This window comes from Eulemur rufifrons, chromosome 16 (genome assembly GCF_041146395.1).
Source record: "Eulemur rufifrons isolate Redbay chromosome 16, OSU_ERuf_1, whole genome shotgun sequence".
NCBI classification, from domain to species: Eukaryota; Metazoa; Chordata; class Mammalia; order Primates; family Lemuridae; genus Eulemur; species Eulemur rufifrons.
Genome location: NC_090998.1, coordinates 84,512,513 through 84,527,654, shown reverse-complemented (window position 1 = coordinate 84,527,654; position 15,142 = coordinate 84,512,513). Strand labels below are relative to the sequence as shown.

Sequence of the window (15,142 nt, the reverse complement as noted above, 5' to 3'; positions counted from 1 at the left end):
CTCTTTTCCATTTGGGAATCAGTCCTTGGTGAATCCTGGGTCCAAAACGTATCAGTTGCATGACTTTTGGAAAGGATATGTAATCTCTGTGAGACGCTATTTATTCATCTGTTAAATGCGGATAATGTCAGATTGTTGAGATGGTTAAATCAGACAATACAGGTAAAGCACCTAGCTCAATACTGGTCTGGTAATGAACACTTAATAAAGGTTAGAAATAGGTTAACAAAAGAATAATCACCTTCTTATGTGTAAGTACTTACTGAATGTCAGAGACTAAGGTATTTATACCTATGAAAACACTAGAGTAATAAAAAGCTAAAGGGCTCCTCAGTTGAAAGAAAGAAAACCGTTAACTCTAGAATATCAGCAGCAGCAGCAGCATAAACAGCAAACATGTATTAAGCACCCTCTGTTTACACAGCAGTGTAGTCGCTGGAGAGCATGGGCTTTAGAATAAGACAGAAGTGCGTTCTGTCACATTAGCTGTGTGGCCATCGTTAACATAAATTAAAATAGCAACAAGGCCTGAAGAACCCTGAGCAGAAAAAGCCAGTTAGGCCTCATAACTGACCTTAACCTTGCTTAATTTGTAAACATAAGCTAGATATAACTTGAGCTATTTCTTGTGAATGCTTGTATAAACGAAAAACAGAACTTAAGCTCAACTAATCAGAAGCTGCCAGCAAACTTATAATTCTATAGCTAGGGACTTTCCAGGGGATAGACAAAATAAGGCAACTTTATAACTGCAGCCAATCAGATATTTTCTTCCTATTACTTCCACATTCACTCTATAAAAGCCTGTTTGGTTTGGTGCATCCTGATTCATGAATTACTGTTTGCTCAACTTAAAACTTAAAACTTTATTGTGCCTCAGTGTATATCTTTTTTTTTTTTCCATCAAATGGTCCTTTACTGAAATATTTTCCTTTGTACTTTTTAACTAGCTGGGCGTTCCACTGCACCATTGTTGATATCATCTATGGTGTCATAAGGATGGTGGCCACAGCATTGTGCCATAGATTGGGAAGTCCCCAGGGTTTCTTTAATGGTTCCAGAGAGGTCTCTGGCTAAAAATTGGTACTGCATCTGTCTGGCAATGTTGACAATTTGATCAAAAGTGATATTTCTATTGTGTTTAATGTTTTTCTGTTTCTTTCTGTCTCTTGGTGGATCCTTGAGGGCTTTGATGATCAGGTCAGAGGCAGAAGGTGCCACTTCAATCTGGGCCTGTCTGTTCTGAATAGTCAGTTTCCCTGTGAGCCTCAGACCCTTCCAGTCACTGGTTGCCTTGGCAATGTCATCCCCAACTTTTTTTGGAGACAGACCCAGGGGGCCGATCTTGGGGGCCAGGGCAGATGTGGCACCAACTGTGCCACTGGTGCACCTTAGGTACATGACTTTGATCTCGTTGGGGTCGAACTTAGGAGGCCTGGTGGAAGCAGCTGGTGTCGGATGAACCCGGATTCAGGACCACCAATGAAAGTTGCACGTTGGCCTCTTCCAAGCTGAAAACAGAAAGGCTGGTATATCCTTCTAACACCACAGAAAAGCGACTTGCCCTCTCATCTTCAAAATGAGTAAGTCCACCAGGGCATATGGTTGCAATCAACACAAATGGACTCAGCAATCTTAACCAGAAAAGGCAATTCGTTACAAGTACTGGGGACACTTACAGAGTCAACGAGAGACAGGAAGAAGACTGGTTTGGAAAACTGGTAAAGGATTGGGAAGACTCCATAGAGCTAGATGGAAGGAACCTTGGAAAGACCATGAAACAGCAATGATCTGGTTAGAGGCCACCAGTGCTGCTGGCATGAATACGAGCTCCAACTGGCCCTATGTTGTTGGGTCACTGGCTCAAGATTCAAAGTCCTCAGTTGTGACGGCTACGTCACTCACATGCTGCCGCTGGCTCTGCCATCATTGGAGGGAAATAGTCCCTCCACCGTGACCATGCATGTTGAGCTATTCCAGAAAAGGGCATTTGGGTACCCAAACAGCAAATGCTCACTCTGATAGGAATAACAATACAAAATATTACAAACTCATTGTGAAAACAAAGGAACTAAAGTCTTTAAAATGCACATCACAATGTCCAGCACACAGTTTGCACCTAACTGGAAACTATTATTATACCGGAGGCTATCATTATTAGATGTTCAAAGTATAGTCTCTGGAATCAAACAAACTTTATTTGATCACCAGTTCTGCGCCTGGCCCTATGTGAGGCTTAGGATACACTGGCGCTAATATAGGTTAATGTGGTTTACAGCTGCTCACGAGGAGACTACAGTATGATGGGGAATGCAGAGAAGTGAATGATAATAATAATTTGAAATACCTGTGACGAAGAGCACATGCTCTGGGTAGGAGTAAAGTGCTTTGGACTCAGAGAGGAGGGAACAATTCATTCTCTCTTGTGTGTCTGGAGGAAGTGGGAAGAAAAAGGAATTTCTTACTGATATGGTGGCCTTTGAGGTTTTTGTCTCATTACTCATTCATTATCTCAATAGATGGCCAATATTCCTTGAGGAGGTGAGCCAGGCAGTACTTGTCAGTAGTTAGGCACGTGAGTTATAAAATCAAGCAGATCCTGATATATAATAGATCTTACATTTGCCCTAATTCCCCAGGTAACCTTGGGCAACTCACTGAAACTGTTTAACCATATGTAAACTGGGTATGGACATAGTAAACAAAATCACAGAGTTGTGACACCACACACATACACCTTTGCAGGATGAAAGGTGTTCAGTAAATGTTAGCTACATTATTACTATAAGTAGCATGTGGGAGAAGTTGCTTTCCAGTAGCAAAGAGAAGACAGGCTGGAATTTTCAAAAGCCTTTGTTAAATACTAGCAGAGAAAGGAAGGAAATAAAGAAAATTCAAGAAATACAAGTTTGATATAATCAAAGGCAGGTTTCTGATTCTTCCATAGCTAGCCTGGTCTATTTCACTATTTCTTCAGGACCTACAACAGTGGCTGGCACCAACAAGGTTCTATAAATATTTTGTGAATTATTTAATTAACAATGCTTGTTTAACTGATCAGTGAGATTTATCACACAGCAATACTTTGTACAACTCCAGGAGAAGCCACTTATATATGACACACATAGATGACAACATCATGCTTCAGAGCAGTGGTTCTCCAACTTAGCCAGACTCTAGAATTACCTCGGAACATTTAAAAAAATACTAATGTGTAGGCTCCACCCCCAGAGCTTCTGATTTAATTGGTAGGGGATACAGGCTGGGCGTGAGGATTTTCTAAAGCTCCCAGGAGATTATAACGTGCAGCAAAGTGTGAGAACCAATTCTCCAAGAGGCCATTGTATTCTGTGCAAGTTTTGAGCCCTGGATTGTATAACAGGATGGTCCACACTGCTCAAGTTCCATGTTCTCTAAGATACACAGTGAGTGGGGAACATGGGCGATTCTGCCAAAGGTGGTAGTTTATTGTGGTGAAAGAGTAGAAAACTGAGGTTAGGTAAGCACGGGGTTAAGTCTAAGCAAGCCTGGTACTAAATTGCGTGACCTTGAGCAACTTACAACGGGAACCTCAAAATTCAGTGATCTGTGATAGACAGAATGCCTGGAAGAAGGGGCAGCCCTGAACGAAAGGTGATTATATCTAAGTCTTCCCTGACTGTTCAAGAGTAATCGCATCTATAGCCTTCTCTCACATTCAGAGTCTAAACCAGGGGTTGGCAAAGAGCAGCACGTAGATCAAATCCACACGGCCACCTGCTTTTGTAAACAGTGTTACTGAAGCACAGTCGTGCCCACGCCTTTGTGCATTACCTGTGCTGCTTTCACCCTACAACATCAGAGTTGAGCAGCTGCAACAGAGATAGTACGGCCCACAAAATCTAAAATATTTACTATCCGGCCCTTTTAAAGAAGAAGTTTGTCAGCCTCTGGTCTAATCACCAATTAAATATGTTTTTTGTGCTGTTTATGACAATGAGGGTCTATTGTGATTTGCAACCCCCTTCCCCCACATTAAGATTGCAAGTTCTTTGAAGCTGGACCACCTCATGTAGTTTTTCTCTAATAATACTATTTCACATTCACTTCCTACTTTCCAAAGAACTTTGATGTGTGAGCTATTATTTCCCACAGAGTCTAGCATAGTGTTGAGCAAACAGAAGACACTCAAAAAATATTTGACTGATTGATTGCATTTCTCTGATTTATTTCAAGCTCCAAGCAATTGGGCCAATGGTTATTTTTGTCGCTGATGTGAAAGGTCATGAAGACCATTACAAATCCCTATATGTAGTGGGGATGGAATATTTCAAACCATTGTACAAAGTGGCTTTTTGTAACATTTCTGGTTATCACTAGTTTTTATCCAAATCCTTTCTAAGCATTATGTGATTCTTCCCACAAGAGACAGTGCCGTTTTTGTATAAAAGAACAATGTTTAGAGTCAGACTTGAGTTAAAATCTCAGCTCGGCCACTTCCTAGCTCTGAGGCCCTGGCCATATGGTTCATGTTTCAGTATCATTTAGAATCTAGACAACTTAGAAACATGTTCTTCCCTTGACTCATATGTCTAAGTTTCACTTTGCTACCCATCAGCTCCATAGAAACAATAGCTTAGAATCTACCAGTTCCTGGAAAATCACGTTGTGTGACTTGCCTTTTACACTTGTAGATGAGGACATGAACCAATCTAAAGTCAGGTAAATTTGCTAAGAAAAAAACAATGATGAGAAGCAAATGTTCAAGACAGAAGATAAGAATTGTCATGAAATATCTGTGAAGCTCCAAAATGATGGGACATTTTTGCCATCGATTTGACCTACTTAACAGCCCTTCTATAAAATAAATGGCAAAGCACTCAATGTTGGTCAAAATTCTATTTCTGCACAATGAATAGTTAATTGTAATGATGCTTTCTAGTTGATCTGTGCTTGTTATCATATGAACCGAGAGGGACTCTTTTCTTTTTTAATAATTGAGTTTACCAGGGAGATTTCATTACAAATCTTAAGCTGAATAGCGTCTACTACTTACTATTGTGGCTAGAGGTAAACCGATGTTGAGATTTTTAAATGGGAGATTTATGTAATTATTTTGAGTTAATTCTGTCTTTATTCCAATTATTACATGTTTCTTTGTTGGAATCTCGTTTTTGTTTTGTGCTCTATTTGTGTCTTGTTAAGAATGTGGATAATTTATAAAAGAGCCCCAGACAGGGATTATGTAGCTGGAAAAGAAGATCAAGTGTGGAATTAAAGAAAAGGAGTCAGAAAAGAGGGTTTTCGACTACATGGGAAGACAGTATAGTCACTGGTAGTTCTGTGCACTATTTCAGGGAACTAAAGACATGAATTATCTTCCCTACCATCATATATTTGGCAACAAAAATGAATTTTTAGATTTATAAATATGAATGTGACTATGAATGAATATGAATACGGAAGGATCTCATATGAGGAGAATTCACTTCAAATTAACACATTAACTGCCATGTGAGTTGTATTTAACTCACGCTAGTTTTGAGCCCAGGGCCTCAGGAAGCAAAAACCTTGCAGTTGGTTCATGAAAATCTTACTTGTTGATGTTCTTATTGTTACAATGAATATTGACAAATTCATTCTAAAAACGTGGATTAAATGAATAGAAGTCAATAGATTTCATTTTTCATTAAATTTGTCATTAAATTAGAAAGGATTGTTTTGTTTTTGAAGTTTCTATTCTAGTTTTGTAATAAAACACCACGGCCCCAGGGAAAAAAAATTTTTTTCTAGGGTGGCAGTCAATGTGTTAAATAACAAACGATGAAGGTTTGAGTATTCTTCAGAACCCTAAAAATGATAAGGCTAGCTAATAGATAACAATAATCTCTCAGTGGTACCTGTCTTATCTAATTTGGTCATCACAATGATCCTATAAGGAAGCGTGGCAGGCATTAAAATTTCTATTACATGGAGAAAGAAACTGAGCTTTGGGGATGCACTCAACTGGCTTAAAACTCATCTGGCTTCAAGTCCTTCAGGGTTTACAGTCCTTTATATGTGAGCCATCCTCTGTTCCCCAGAAGAGGGGCATGCCTTGTCCCAATAATTTTCCTACGTTCTCCCTTCCTACTCCATTCCAGAGTCTATTTAGCCTCTGGCTTTTTATTTAGTTTTGTCTCCCAGCTCTAATCTGCACTTTCCCCTTTGGGAACCATCACAGAACTTAACTTCCCCCTTTGTGACCAGGTTTCTGGCTCCTAGTTGAACACAGTCCTATCAAACTCTGCTCCTAGACCTGAATCCATTCCTCTCAACCCTTGGCAGACAGTGCCTGTTCTAATAATATATTTTGGTCTGGCAAAAAAATCTGTGCATTCCATTTACTCTGGGACTTTTGTTCAGAGAATGGTGGTAGAGAGTTCTTGCTGGGGGTTGTGGGGAGAGGAAAAGATGAAGGTTGTGAAGGAAATGTTCTCTATCTGGCTAGCTACAGCAGTTCATGTTGGTCTCTATGGCTAGAGGACTATAGGAAACAAACAGATTTTTTTTTTTTTTGTCATGAGAAACTTTATGAAACTGAGCAAAATCAGAGCTGCTTTTAGGCCTAGTGTAGTCATTCCTTCAAAAAATATTTAATGAGCAACTACTATGTGCCAGACATTGTTAATAAACCTTGAAGATACATCAGGAAATGAAATAGAAAATATTCCACTTAGGTGTGATGGCTCACATCTTTAATCCCAGCACTGTTGGAGGCCAATATGGGAAGATTACTTGAGGCCAGGGGTTCGAGACCAGCCTGGGCAAAACAGAGAGACCTCACCTCTACAAAAAAAAAAAAAAGTTTTTAAATTAGGCAGGAATGGGGACACATGCCTGTAGTCCTAGCTACTTGGGAGGCTGAGGCAGGAGGATCGCTGAACCCATGAGTTCAACATTATAGTGAGCTATGATTGTGCCATTGCACTCCAGCCTGGGCACCAGGGTGAGACCCTATCTCAAAAAAAAAAAAAAAAAAAAAAAAAGAAAGAAAAGAAAAAAATTCTGTTGGGAAATGTAGACAATAAACATATAAACAAAAATATATAAGTGTGAGAGCTCCAATCCTTGAACATGGTATATGTTTCTAATATTTAGTTATATCTCACAGCAATGCTTTGTAACTTTTAGTGTACAAATCTTGACTTTTATTAACTTTAGTATTAAATATTTATGTTTTTTAAAGCTATTGTAAATAGAATTGTTAAATTTCATTTTTCAATGTTTGATGCTAATATATAAAAACAGTTGAGTTTTTTTATATTAACCATTCATGCAATCTTATTAAATTTACTTACTAGTTCTGGTAATTGTTTTGTGGAATCCTTGGGCTTTTCTATGTAAATAATCATGACATCTGCAAATCGAGACAATTTTACTTCTTACTTTCTGATCCTTATGCCTTTTTATTTTTTATCTTGCCTATTTCAAGGGTTAAGATATTTGGTACAATATTAAATAGAGTGATGACAGTCAACATCCTTGCCTTATTTCCTATCTTAGGGGGAAACCATTCAGTATTTTACTATTAATTATGATTTTATGTATACATCCTACTATAGTTCTTTATAGATGTCCTTTAGCAGATTGAGGAAGTTTCTAGTTTGCAGAGAGATTTTATCATGACTAGGCAGACTTTTGTTAAATGTGTTTTTGTATATGTTAAAATGATCATACAGTGTCTTAGTCCATTTGTGCTGCTATAAAAAATACTACAGACGGGGTAACTTACAAGTGATAGAAACTAGTTTTCGGGGTCCTGAAGGCTGGTAAGTCCAAGATCGAGCCACCAGCAGGACTGGTATCTGGTGAGGGCCCCTCTCTGCTTCCAAGATGGTGCCTGGTTGCTGCATCCTCCGGAGGGGAAGAACACTGTGTCCTCGCACGGCAGAAGGCACAGAAGTGCAAAGAGTGCTCCCTTCAACCTTGGGCCCTTTTATAAGGGTACTAGTCCCATTCATGGGAACAGAGCCCTCATAATTTAATCACCTCCCAAAGGTCACACCTCTTCATACTGCTGTATTAGGAATTAAGCCTTAACATGAATTTTGGAGCATCATCATTCAAACTATACCATATGGCTTTTCTTAGCCTGTTAAATTATGAATTACACTGAATTTTTAAACACAGATATATAAAACAAGTCATAGAATAACCATGATAAAGGAAAACAAACAAGTTAAAGGGAGTGAGAGTAATGGGATGCCCTGTTTCAGAGGGGGCAAGGAAGTTCTCTCTGAAGAGATGGCATTTGAGTAGGGACCTAAACGAACTGGGGGAGCAAGTTATGTAAAAGCATGAAGGAAATATCATTCCAGACACCAGAGATGAGTTTGAAGAGATAAACAGGATCACATAAGCCATTGGTGGCAGTGGGAAGGAGTTTGGGATTTTATTCTGAGCGCTATGGGAAGTCATTAGTAGTTTTTAAGCAAAAGAGCTCCACGAACTGGTTTATGGTTTTAAAAGATTATCCAGCTGTTGTGTAGAGAATTGAATGTGGGTGGCAAGAGTGGATGGGCAAATCAATCAGGAGATTACTTTATTATGCCACAAGGGTTTACAGCATCCTGGATTAGAATGGTGACAGATGAAACGGTGACAAGTGACCTATTTTGGGTCAGTTTTCAAAGTTGAGTCAATAGGATGTGCTGTTTGATTGGATCTGGGCTTGAGGGGAAGTGAGGATGAAGGAGAACTCTTAGAGTCTGCAGCCTGAAAGGGTGGAGCAGGACAAGGGCCAACGCACAACCACGGGACTGCCTGACTCAGGAGCTGGGCGGATTCGCCCTCCCTCTCAGCAAGGGAGGTGGAGTAGGGGGAGAGATGAAGGTTGGCGGGTGGATTAAGAAGTAGGAAGTGGCGAGATGAGGCTTGGTCCCATCATTTCAGTAAAATAAGACATGAGATCATCAGCTGGAGGGAAGGGCCAGAGCAGCGCTGGAAGTTGGAGGAGAGAGAAGTTAGGAAATAGTAGTCTTAAGGGTGGAAGAATGTGAGGATTAGGGAAATCTAGCAGGACGGCCAGACGGTGCTAAAGTCCACCGAGGACTCGTGGTCAGGATTTGAACCGAGATCCGTCAGCTCACTCCCCACGTGTGTTTTTCTACCTCCATGTTGTGCTACTTAGCACAGAGGCAGGGTCCGTGGGTCTAGCGTGCTAGCCTGGTGGAGGTGACGTGAGAGAAGTGAGGGGCGAGGAGAGTCGGGTATGTACGAGGGATGGGTCGCAGGCACGGACTCTGTTACCTATGCCGAGTAGAGGGAAGTGATAGGTAGTAAAGCAGTGTTAGGGGCAGTGGAGACCTCAGTGTGGTCAGAGAAGCGGTAGTCAAGTAAATGAGCTGGAAAAACAGAAAGTGGTTGCCAAAGCAAGCAGGATGCTTCCATCAAGAATTTGAAGATGACAGAGCTATTGCTAATGCCACCGTCTAGGATACAACCTTGTGAAAAGATGCTTCACATTTGGGGGCAGAATGAGATGTTATAAAATGAGAAGGTATGGAAGTGAAGGACCAAGGCCTGGGTGTTGCCCTCAGAGCCTTGCACTTTGCACGTTGTCCCCCTCTGTTATCTGCACAGCTCACTCCCTGTCACACTGGCTTTCCCTTATGGTTCTATGATCATTGTCCACCCGCACCTTCCCTGCGTTATTTTTTTTATAATATTTATCACCAGCCGAGATGTTTCTTGGCTGTTTATTAGTTGCCACACCCCACCATGAAGGCAAGCACTTTGTCTGCTTTGGTTCACATCTGCAGCTTTAGAAGGGAGCCACAGTGGGTCTGGCAGGGACAAGACAAAGCGCTGAGGACACGTATCTAGCTGCCTAGCCTGGTGGTCGTTGGTGGTGACTATCAACCAGCTCTTCAAAGAGCAACCAGGGAGGCAGTGCTCACAGGGGAGTTCGGGCAATGAAGGCAAGGGGCCCAGAGAGCAGGGGTTACAGCCGTAGAATTTGTAAGTGTGTGTGTCAGAGGACAGAGTGAATGGGTAGGAAATTGGGTCAAGTTTGTGGATGCACAGACCAGTTTGGGGATGTGCCCAGGGGACCAGAGATGGCCAGAGAGGCCTGGGAGTGTGTTGGTGACGGAGGTAACAGGAAGAAGAGGCATGGTGGGACCAGCGCTGGTGATCCTGTAGGGAAAGGTGAGTTTTGCAGTTTTCACCATGAACTCCCTTTAGGGATTGGCCTCGTGGGATGTTTGTAGCAGGGAGGCAGATAGTGATGGTATTACCAGGAGCTCAAAGATTCCTGGGGGCCTCCTTAAAGACTGTGGTGGGTTACATCATGGGGAGTCTCTCCCCATCTGTGCACAGAACCCCGCACATGAGAACTGGAGGTTTAGAAAGGATTGTGTGACTCTGCCCTTGCATCTAAACATCCTCATGAGGTCACAGCAGTGGCAGCTGTAAGGATCTTTTAAGCAGATTCCAGAGTGGTGGCGAAGAATGGTGCGAGCTGATGCAGGAGAGGAGCACCTCCTTTAAGGACCACCCCAGATGCCCCGCATTGCTGCAGGAGGAGACGTGCATGGAAAGCTTCCAAGTCCCTGTCATTTGAACATGAATGTGATGTGATTCCATCTGTCATGGGTGCATGAATAAGGCCAGAGGGCAAATAAGTTACAGGTAATATCTAGCCTCTTTGCCAAGCCTTTCTCTGTATAACTCACTTCTTGCTCCTCCTCTTTTAAAAAAAAAATCATAAAATTTGCCTTTTTTATTTTTAAAGCTTCCCTAGTGTGGAAATTCTTCAGCACTGAGATTTCAAGGCCAGCTCTGTTTGCAGCGTTCCCCATAGTTGAGATGTCAGCAAAGCAAGTTAGAAGGTGAGAGCCACGGAGCTTTCGCACGCACTTGTGCAGGTTCTTCTGCCCCAGCGCACCCAGATCAGGAATGCCCTGCACTAATTTGAGCAATGACACCACATGGGCAGCTGGCGTTCCTGAGTCAATAAACCTGAAAGCAAAATCGGAGTATATGTCAAAGAGGCAACAGAGTACTCTTCGTGTGCATAAAGTAGGAGGGCGTGGATCTCATGTATGGGAGGAGAGGTTCAGGTTCAAAGTGGAGAAAGAGATCCTGTTGTGTGAATGATTGTAAGGGGTCGTAGAGAACAGCCTTTTTAAGCAAGGCTTCCGAAAAAAGATAGTTTATGGTATTTTATCTTCACTTCTACATGGATGGGGTAGAGGATGTCTCAAGGTCTCTTCTAGCCCCAGTAGTATATTTGCTTTTGTGTTTCCCTTCCCACTCTGGGGGGGGGGGGCGGGATCGTAGCTGCTTCATCTTTACAGTCCCAGGACTTGGCTAAGAGTAGACACTCGGAATCTGTTTGTTGAACTCAACCGTACAAAATGCTGCATGTAATAATGTGAAGTTTCAGTTCTAAGACAAATTCTGAGATCAGAATTTTAATATTGCAAAATCAGAATAGATACTCAACACAGCTAATCTTTACAGAGAGCTCTGTATGAATTGTATTATTTAATCCTCACAGCACAATCCATAAAGTAGGTACTGTCATTACCTCTCTTTCATAAATAACAATCACAATAATTATGAATACTCACATGATGCTTAACATGTGCCAATCACGGTTATAAGCACGTCTACTCATGTTAACTAATTTATCCTCCTAACAGCCCTTGGAGGCAGGTACTATTGTTATCCCCATGAAACTGATAGCAAACCTGAGTTGGAGGCAACACATTTAGTAAATAGCAGAGCTTGTCATCTCTCTGGCTCCAGCATCCCTTTGATTAACCAATAAATGTTATTGGTTATTGCCTCCTCAAATTCTCTGGTCAAATTAATAAATATATTAGGATCTTTCAAAACATCTATGTTGATCTCATCCAAAAACCAACCTTATTCTAAACTCTGAAGCCAAAAGATTCTGCATTCTTAGGAGAGGGGAGAGTCACAAGAAATGGGAAAGTGAGTCTATGAATGTGTTCAATTCCAATGAAACACTGACGGGAGGAAAAAAAAACCCAAGAGTTTAGAAATGTTATTTCAAAGTCTGACTGCACCCATTGATGATCAGTATGCCACCCTCACAGTAAGTGGCTCCAGTATAGATTTCCCATTTGGTCATTAACACCCATTATCTCACTCCCCCTACAGACTTGCCAAATTTACTTTTAACTGCTCTCAGCACTGAGACAGGAGGGGGGCAGGATAATGAGTCTCCACAATGTATAATTATTATAAATGAGCAGAGATAAACTACACCTGTCAAAATAAATGATCAGCATCCTAAATCGCTGGTTTCTCCATTTACTGTTTTGTAAACTTGAGTTATTCACCCTTGCTAATCTCTCCCACTGCTGTTCCAAGATTTTTTTTTCTCCTGATCGGAGCCCCTACAGTTAGCTCAGAAGGTGCTTGTCACCTCCAAATTCCTCTGAGGGTGAGAGAAAAGCTCAAAGTAAATTGCTCCTGCAGGAAATGAATTACTAAATAACTAGACTTCCCTGAAAGGATGTCAGACATGGGCTGGCTCATTGTGGCTCCGTCTATCAACGTTCAGCCTTTCAATAATATCCCCTTTTTGTTCTTTCCTAAGGTTCTGCCAAGTGACAAAGAGACAATGGCAACGCAGCACAGGAGTCAAGCTAATTTTAAGTGTAACTGTATTTAAGAAACGTTCAGCCGACAGTATTTTGGATGCAGGAATACTTATTTCCATAGTCTCCCAAGTTCAAATCCAACGAACAAGACACTATTGGCTGCTTCCAAGTCTCTGTGTCCGCACTGGGGTAAAATAATTGTGTTTGTGGTTTTTAACAATATCACACTCATGTCTTTTTTCCCTGCAAATTTGTTTTCTTACTCTCTGGTTGTATCAGTCGGAATTCTTAGGACGTGAGCAACAAAGAAATGAGCGTTATTGGAAGGACGATGAGGTTGTTCAGCAAATCAAAGACAGAGCTGGACAACCAGGCAGGAACCAGGGCAACTGTGAGCAAGTCAGAAACAGGAGCACAGCACTTCCCAGGGGTTCCAATCAGATGGATTTTAGCACTGCCCATTGACTTCGGGAGAAAACCTGATTAACCTTGATAGACTTATGAGTCTAGCAGCAAGGGTCGGGGAGGAACATACAGTGACAAGTGGGCCTGCAACAGAGCAAGGGAAAATAAAAACAAAAAACAAACAAAAACTTAGCTCCCACCCTGTGTTTGGTTTGTCACTTCATACAAGAAACTCTCGACCTTCCAGAATTTAGTCCTTGCTCCAACACTCTCTAGCCCAAGACACAAATAAGAATTACTTTGAGTTCCTAGGCGTCAAGCAGCTCTAAGAAAGGCAAGTGGTTTTTGGAACAGGAGGCTGTTGAGACAACGCTGAGTCCACAAATTTGCTCCTTGTTGGGCTGGGCTGGATTCAGCACAAAGAGGGGTAGCTGGCCTCTACTAACCAGGCACCCCCGAAAGACTTCTTACTTAAATATCTCTCTCACGCTCTCTCAACTCTCTGGGGACCCTGGGGCTCATTTTGCTTTAGGGATGAATACATCCAAGTGTGATTGATATTCAAAACCTTTAATAACCCTCATATTAACCTGCATCACCCAGCCTCCCTGGCCCCCCAGAATCGGCACAGATTCTGCTGTGCCAAAAATTACCCCTTTAGTTACTGAATCACGGGAAGGTCTAATTCTCCAGGGAAGAAGCTTGGGGTGGCTGGGATCTGGGGAGGGCACTCAGGGTTCTCAGCACAGCAGCTGTTTACCGACCAGGACAGAATATTCCAGTATTTTAACTGTCAGTAAGGCTGTTCTGGTGTATATCTGAGTATCAGCCCAGTGTACAGTCCCTGGAAGACTTAAGCCTGCAGGTCTGTGGGTTCTTTGAGCAGATAAAAATCTGCCTAAGAATAGCCTTGGGCACTGGAGGTTTTGATTGAGGAGAGAGAAACAGAGGAGATTAAAAAAAAAAAAAAAAAAACAGATGTGAGAGAAGAGGCAGATACATCCCAGAACCAACCAGATGTTCCCTCCTCCTCCCAGGGAAGGCACACCCGCTCTGAGAGGCCCTGTCCTTTTCCCTGCAGCTGCAGCTCCTGCTGCCACTCAGAGCCCAGTTCCCAGGAGCACCCTGGAGCCCTAGCCTGGAATTTGGCCTCAAGCCCTTTTGCTGCACACCTGAGCCTGATGTATTGGTCCAGTTTGACAGCTGGGCTCCGGCCCTATTCTTGAGCCTTAGTCCCCACTGAGTGACCCAATATAGAGACACTAAGGCCACCTTTGTCCCCTGTAACTGGCTTCTGTTGCAATAATCTACCCGGTATCTCCTTCCCGATCCATGATGGGCACGGCCTGCACTTCATCATTCTTGTCATTCATCATTGGCCACTGACAGACATTCCCTGGGGATTCCAAGATTAATCAAACCCAATCCCTGACCTTGAAGAACCAAAACCCCCACTCTTGAGCCCCACCTTGTGCCTGGGGCTGACTACCTGCTTGTGGACCTTTGTAGAAGCAACAGCCTGCATGGATATCCGGGTATCTCTGTGTCTAAAATTCCTGAAGCGGAGCTCCACCCATTAACTGGGAAACCTGAGTACGGGGGTGGTCATTGGAGACTGAAACACTTGGAAATCAGGACTCATCCTACTTGTAATACTGGGAGATGCTCCATACCCCAGAATGGGATTATGTTAGCCCTCTCATCCGCCTCTCACCTTCCCTGTTCTTACTGAGTAACTGGCACATCGAGCTATGTGCCCACATACAGCAAGCTTAAGTTCCCCCTAAATTCCTGCTCCATCATCATCACAGGGACTCCTGTGTTTTCCCTATGCCTTGGGAACTTCGAGACCATGGACTGTATTAGTCTGTACAAAATGTGAATATTCAGCTTTCCCCAAAGCCTCTGCTTTAAAATAAAATATGATATCAGCTTAGAGAGTCACCATAAAAAAATCATCACCGAAAATAGGTTATTAATTCAGATGTCTGATTTTGAAATGTCTTACTTTGTTACCCTAAATTTCAACCTTTGCAATATCCATGTTTGGCTACTATATAACTATCATAGTGCTTACTTTACAGAATACAGGAACCTGGAGGAATTGGCAGAAATGTGTTTTGAGGGGATATTTGTCC

The 15,142-nt window shown here is 42.2% G+C and overlaps 1 pseudogene; it reads right to left on the bottom strand.

Moving 5' to 3' along the window:
• Window positions 1–941: 941 nt before the first annotated feature.
• Window positions 942–14,377, bottom strand: LOC138397333 (large ribosomal subunit protein uL11 pseudogene; annotated as a pseudogene).
• Between the last annotated feature and the right edge of the window lie 765 nt (window positions 14,378–15,142).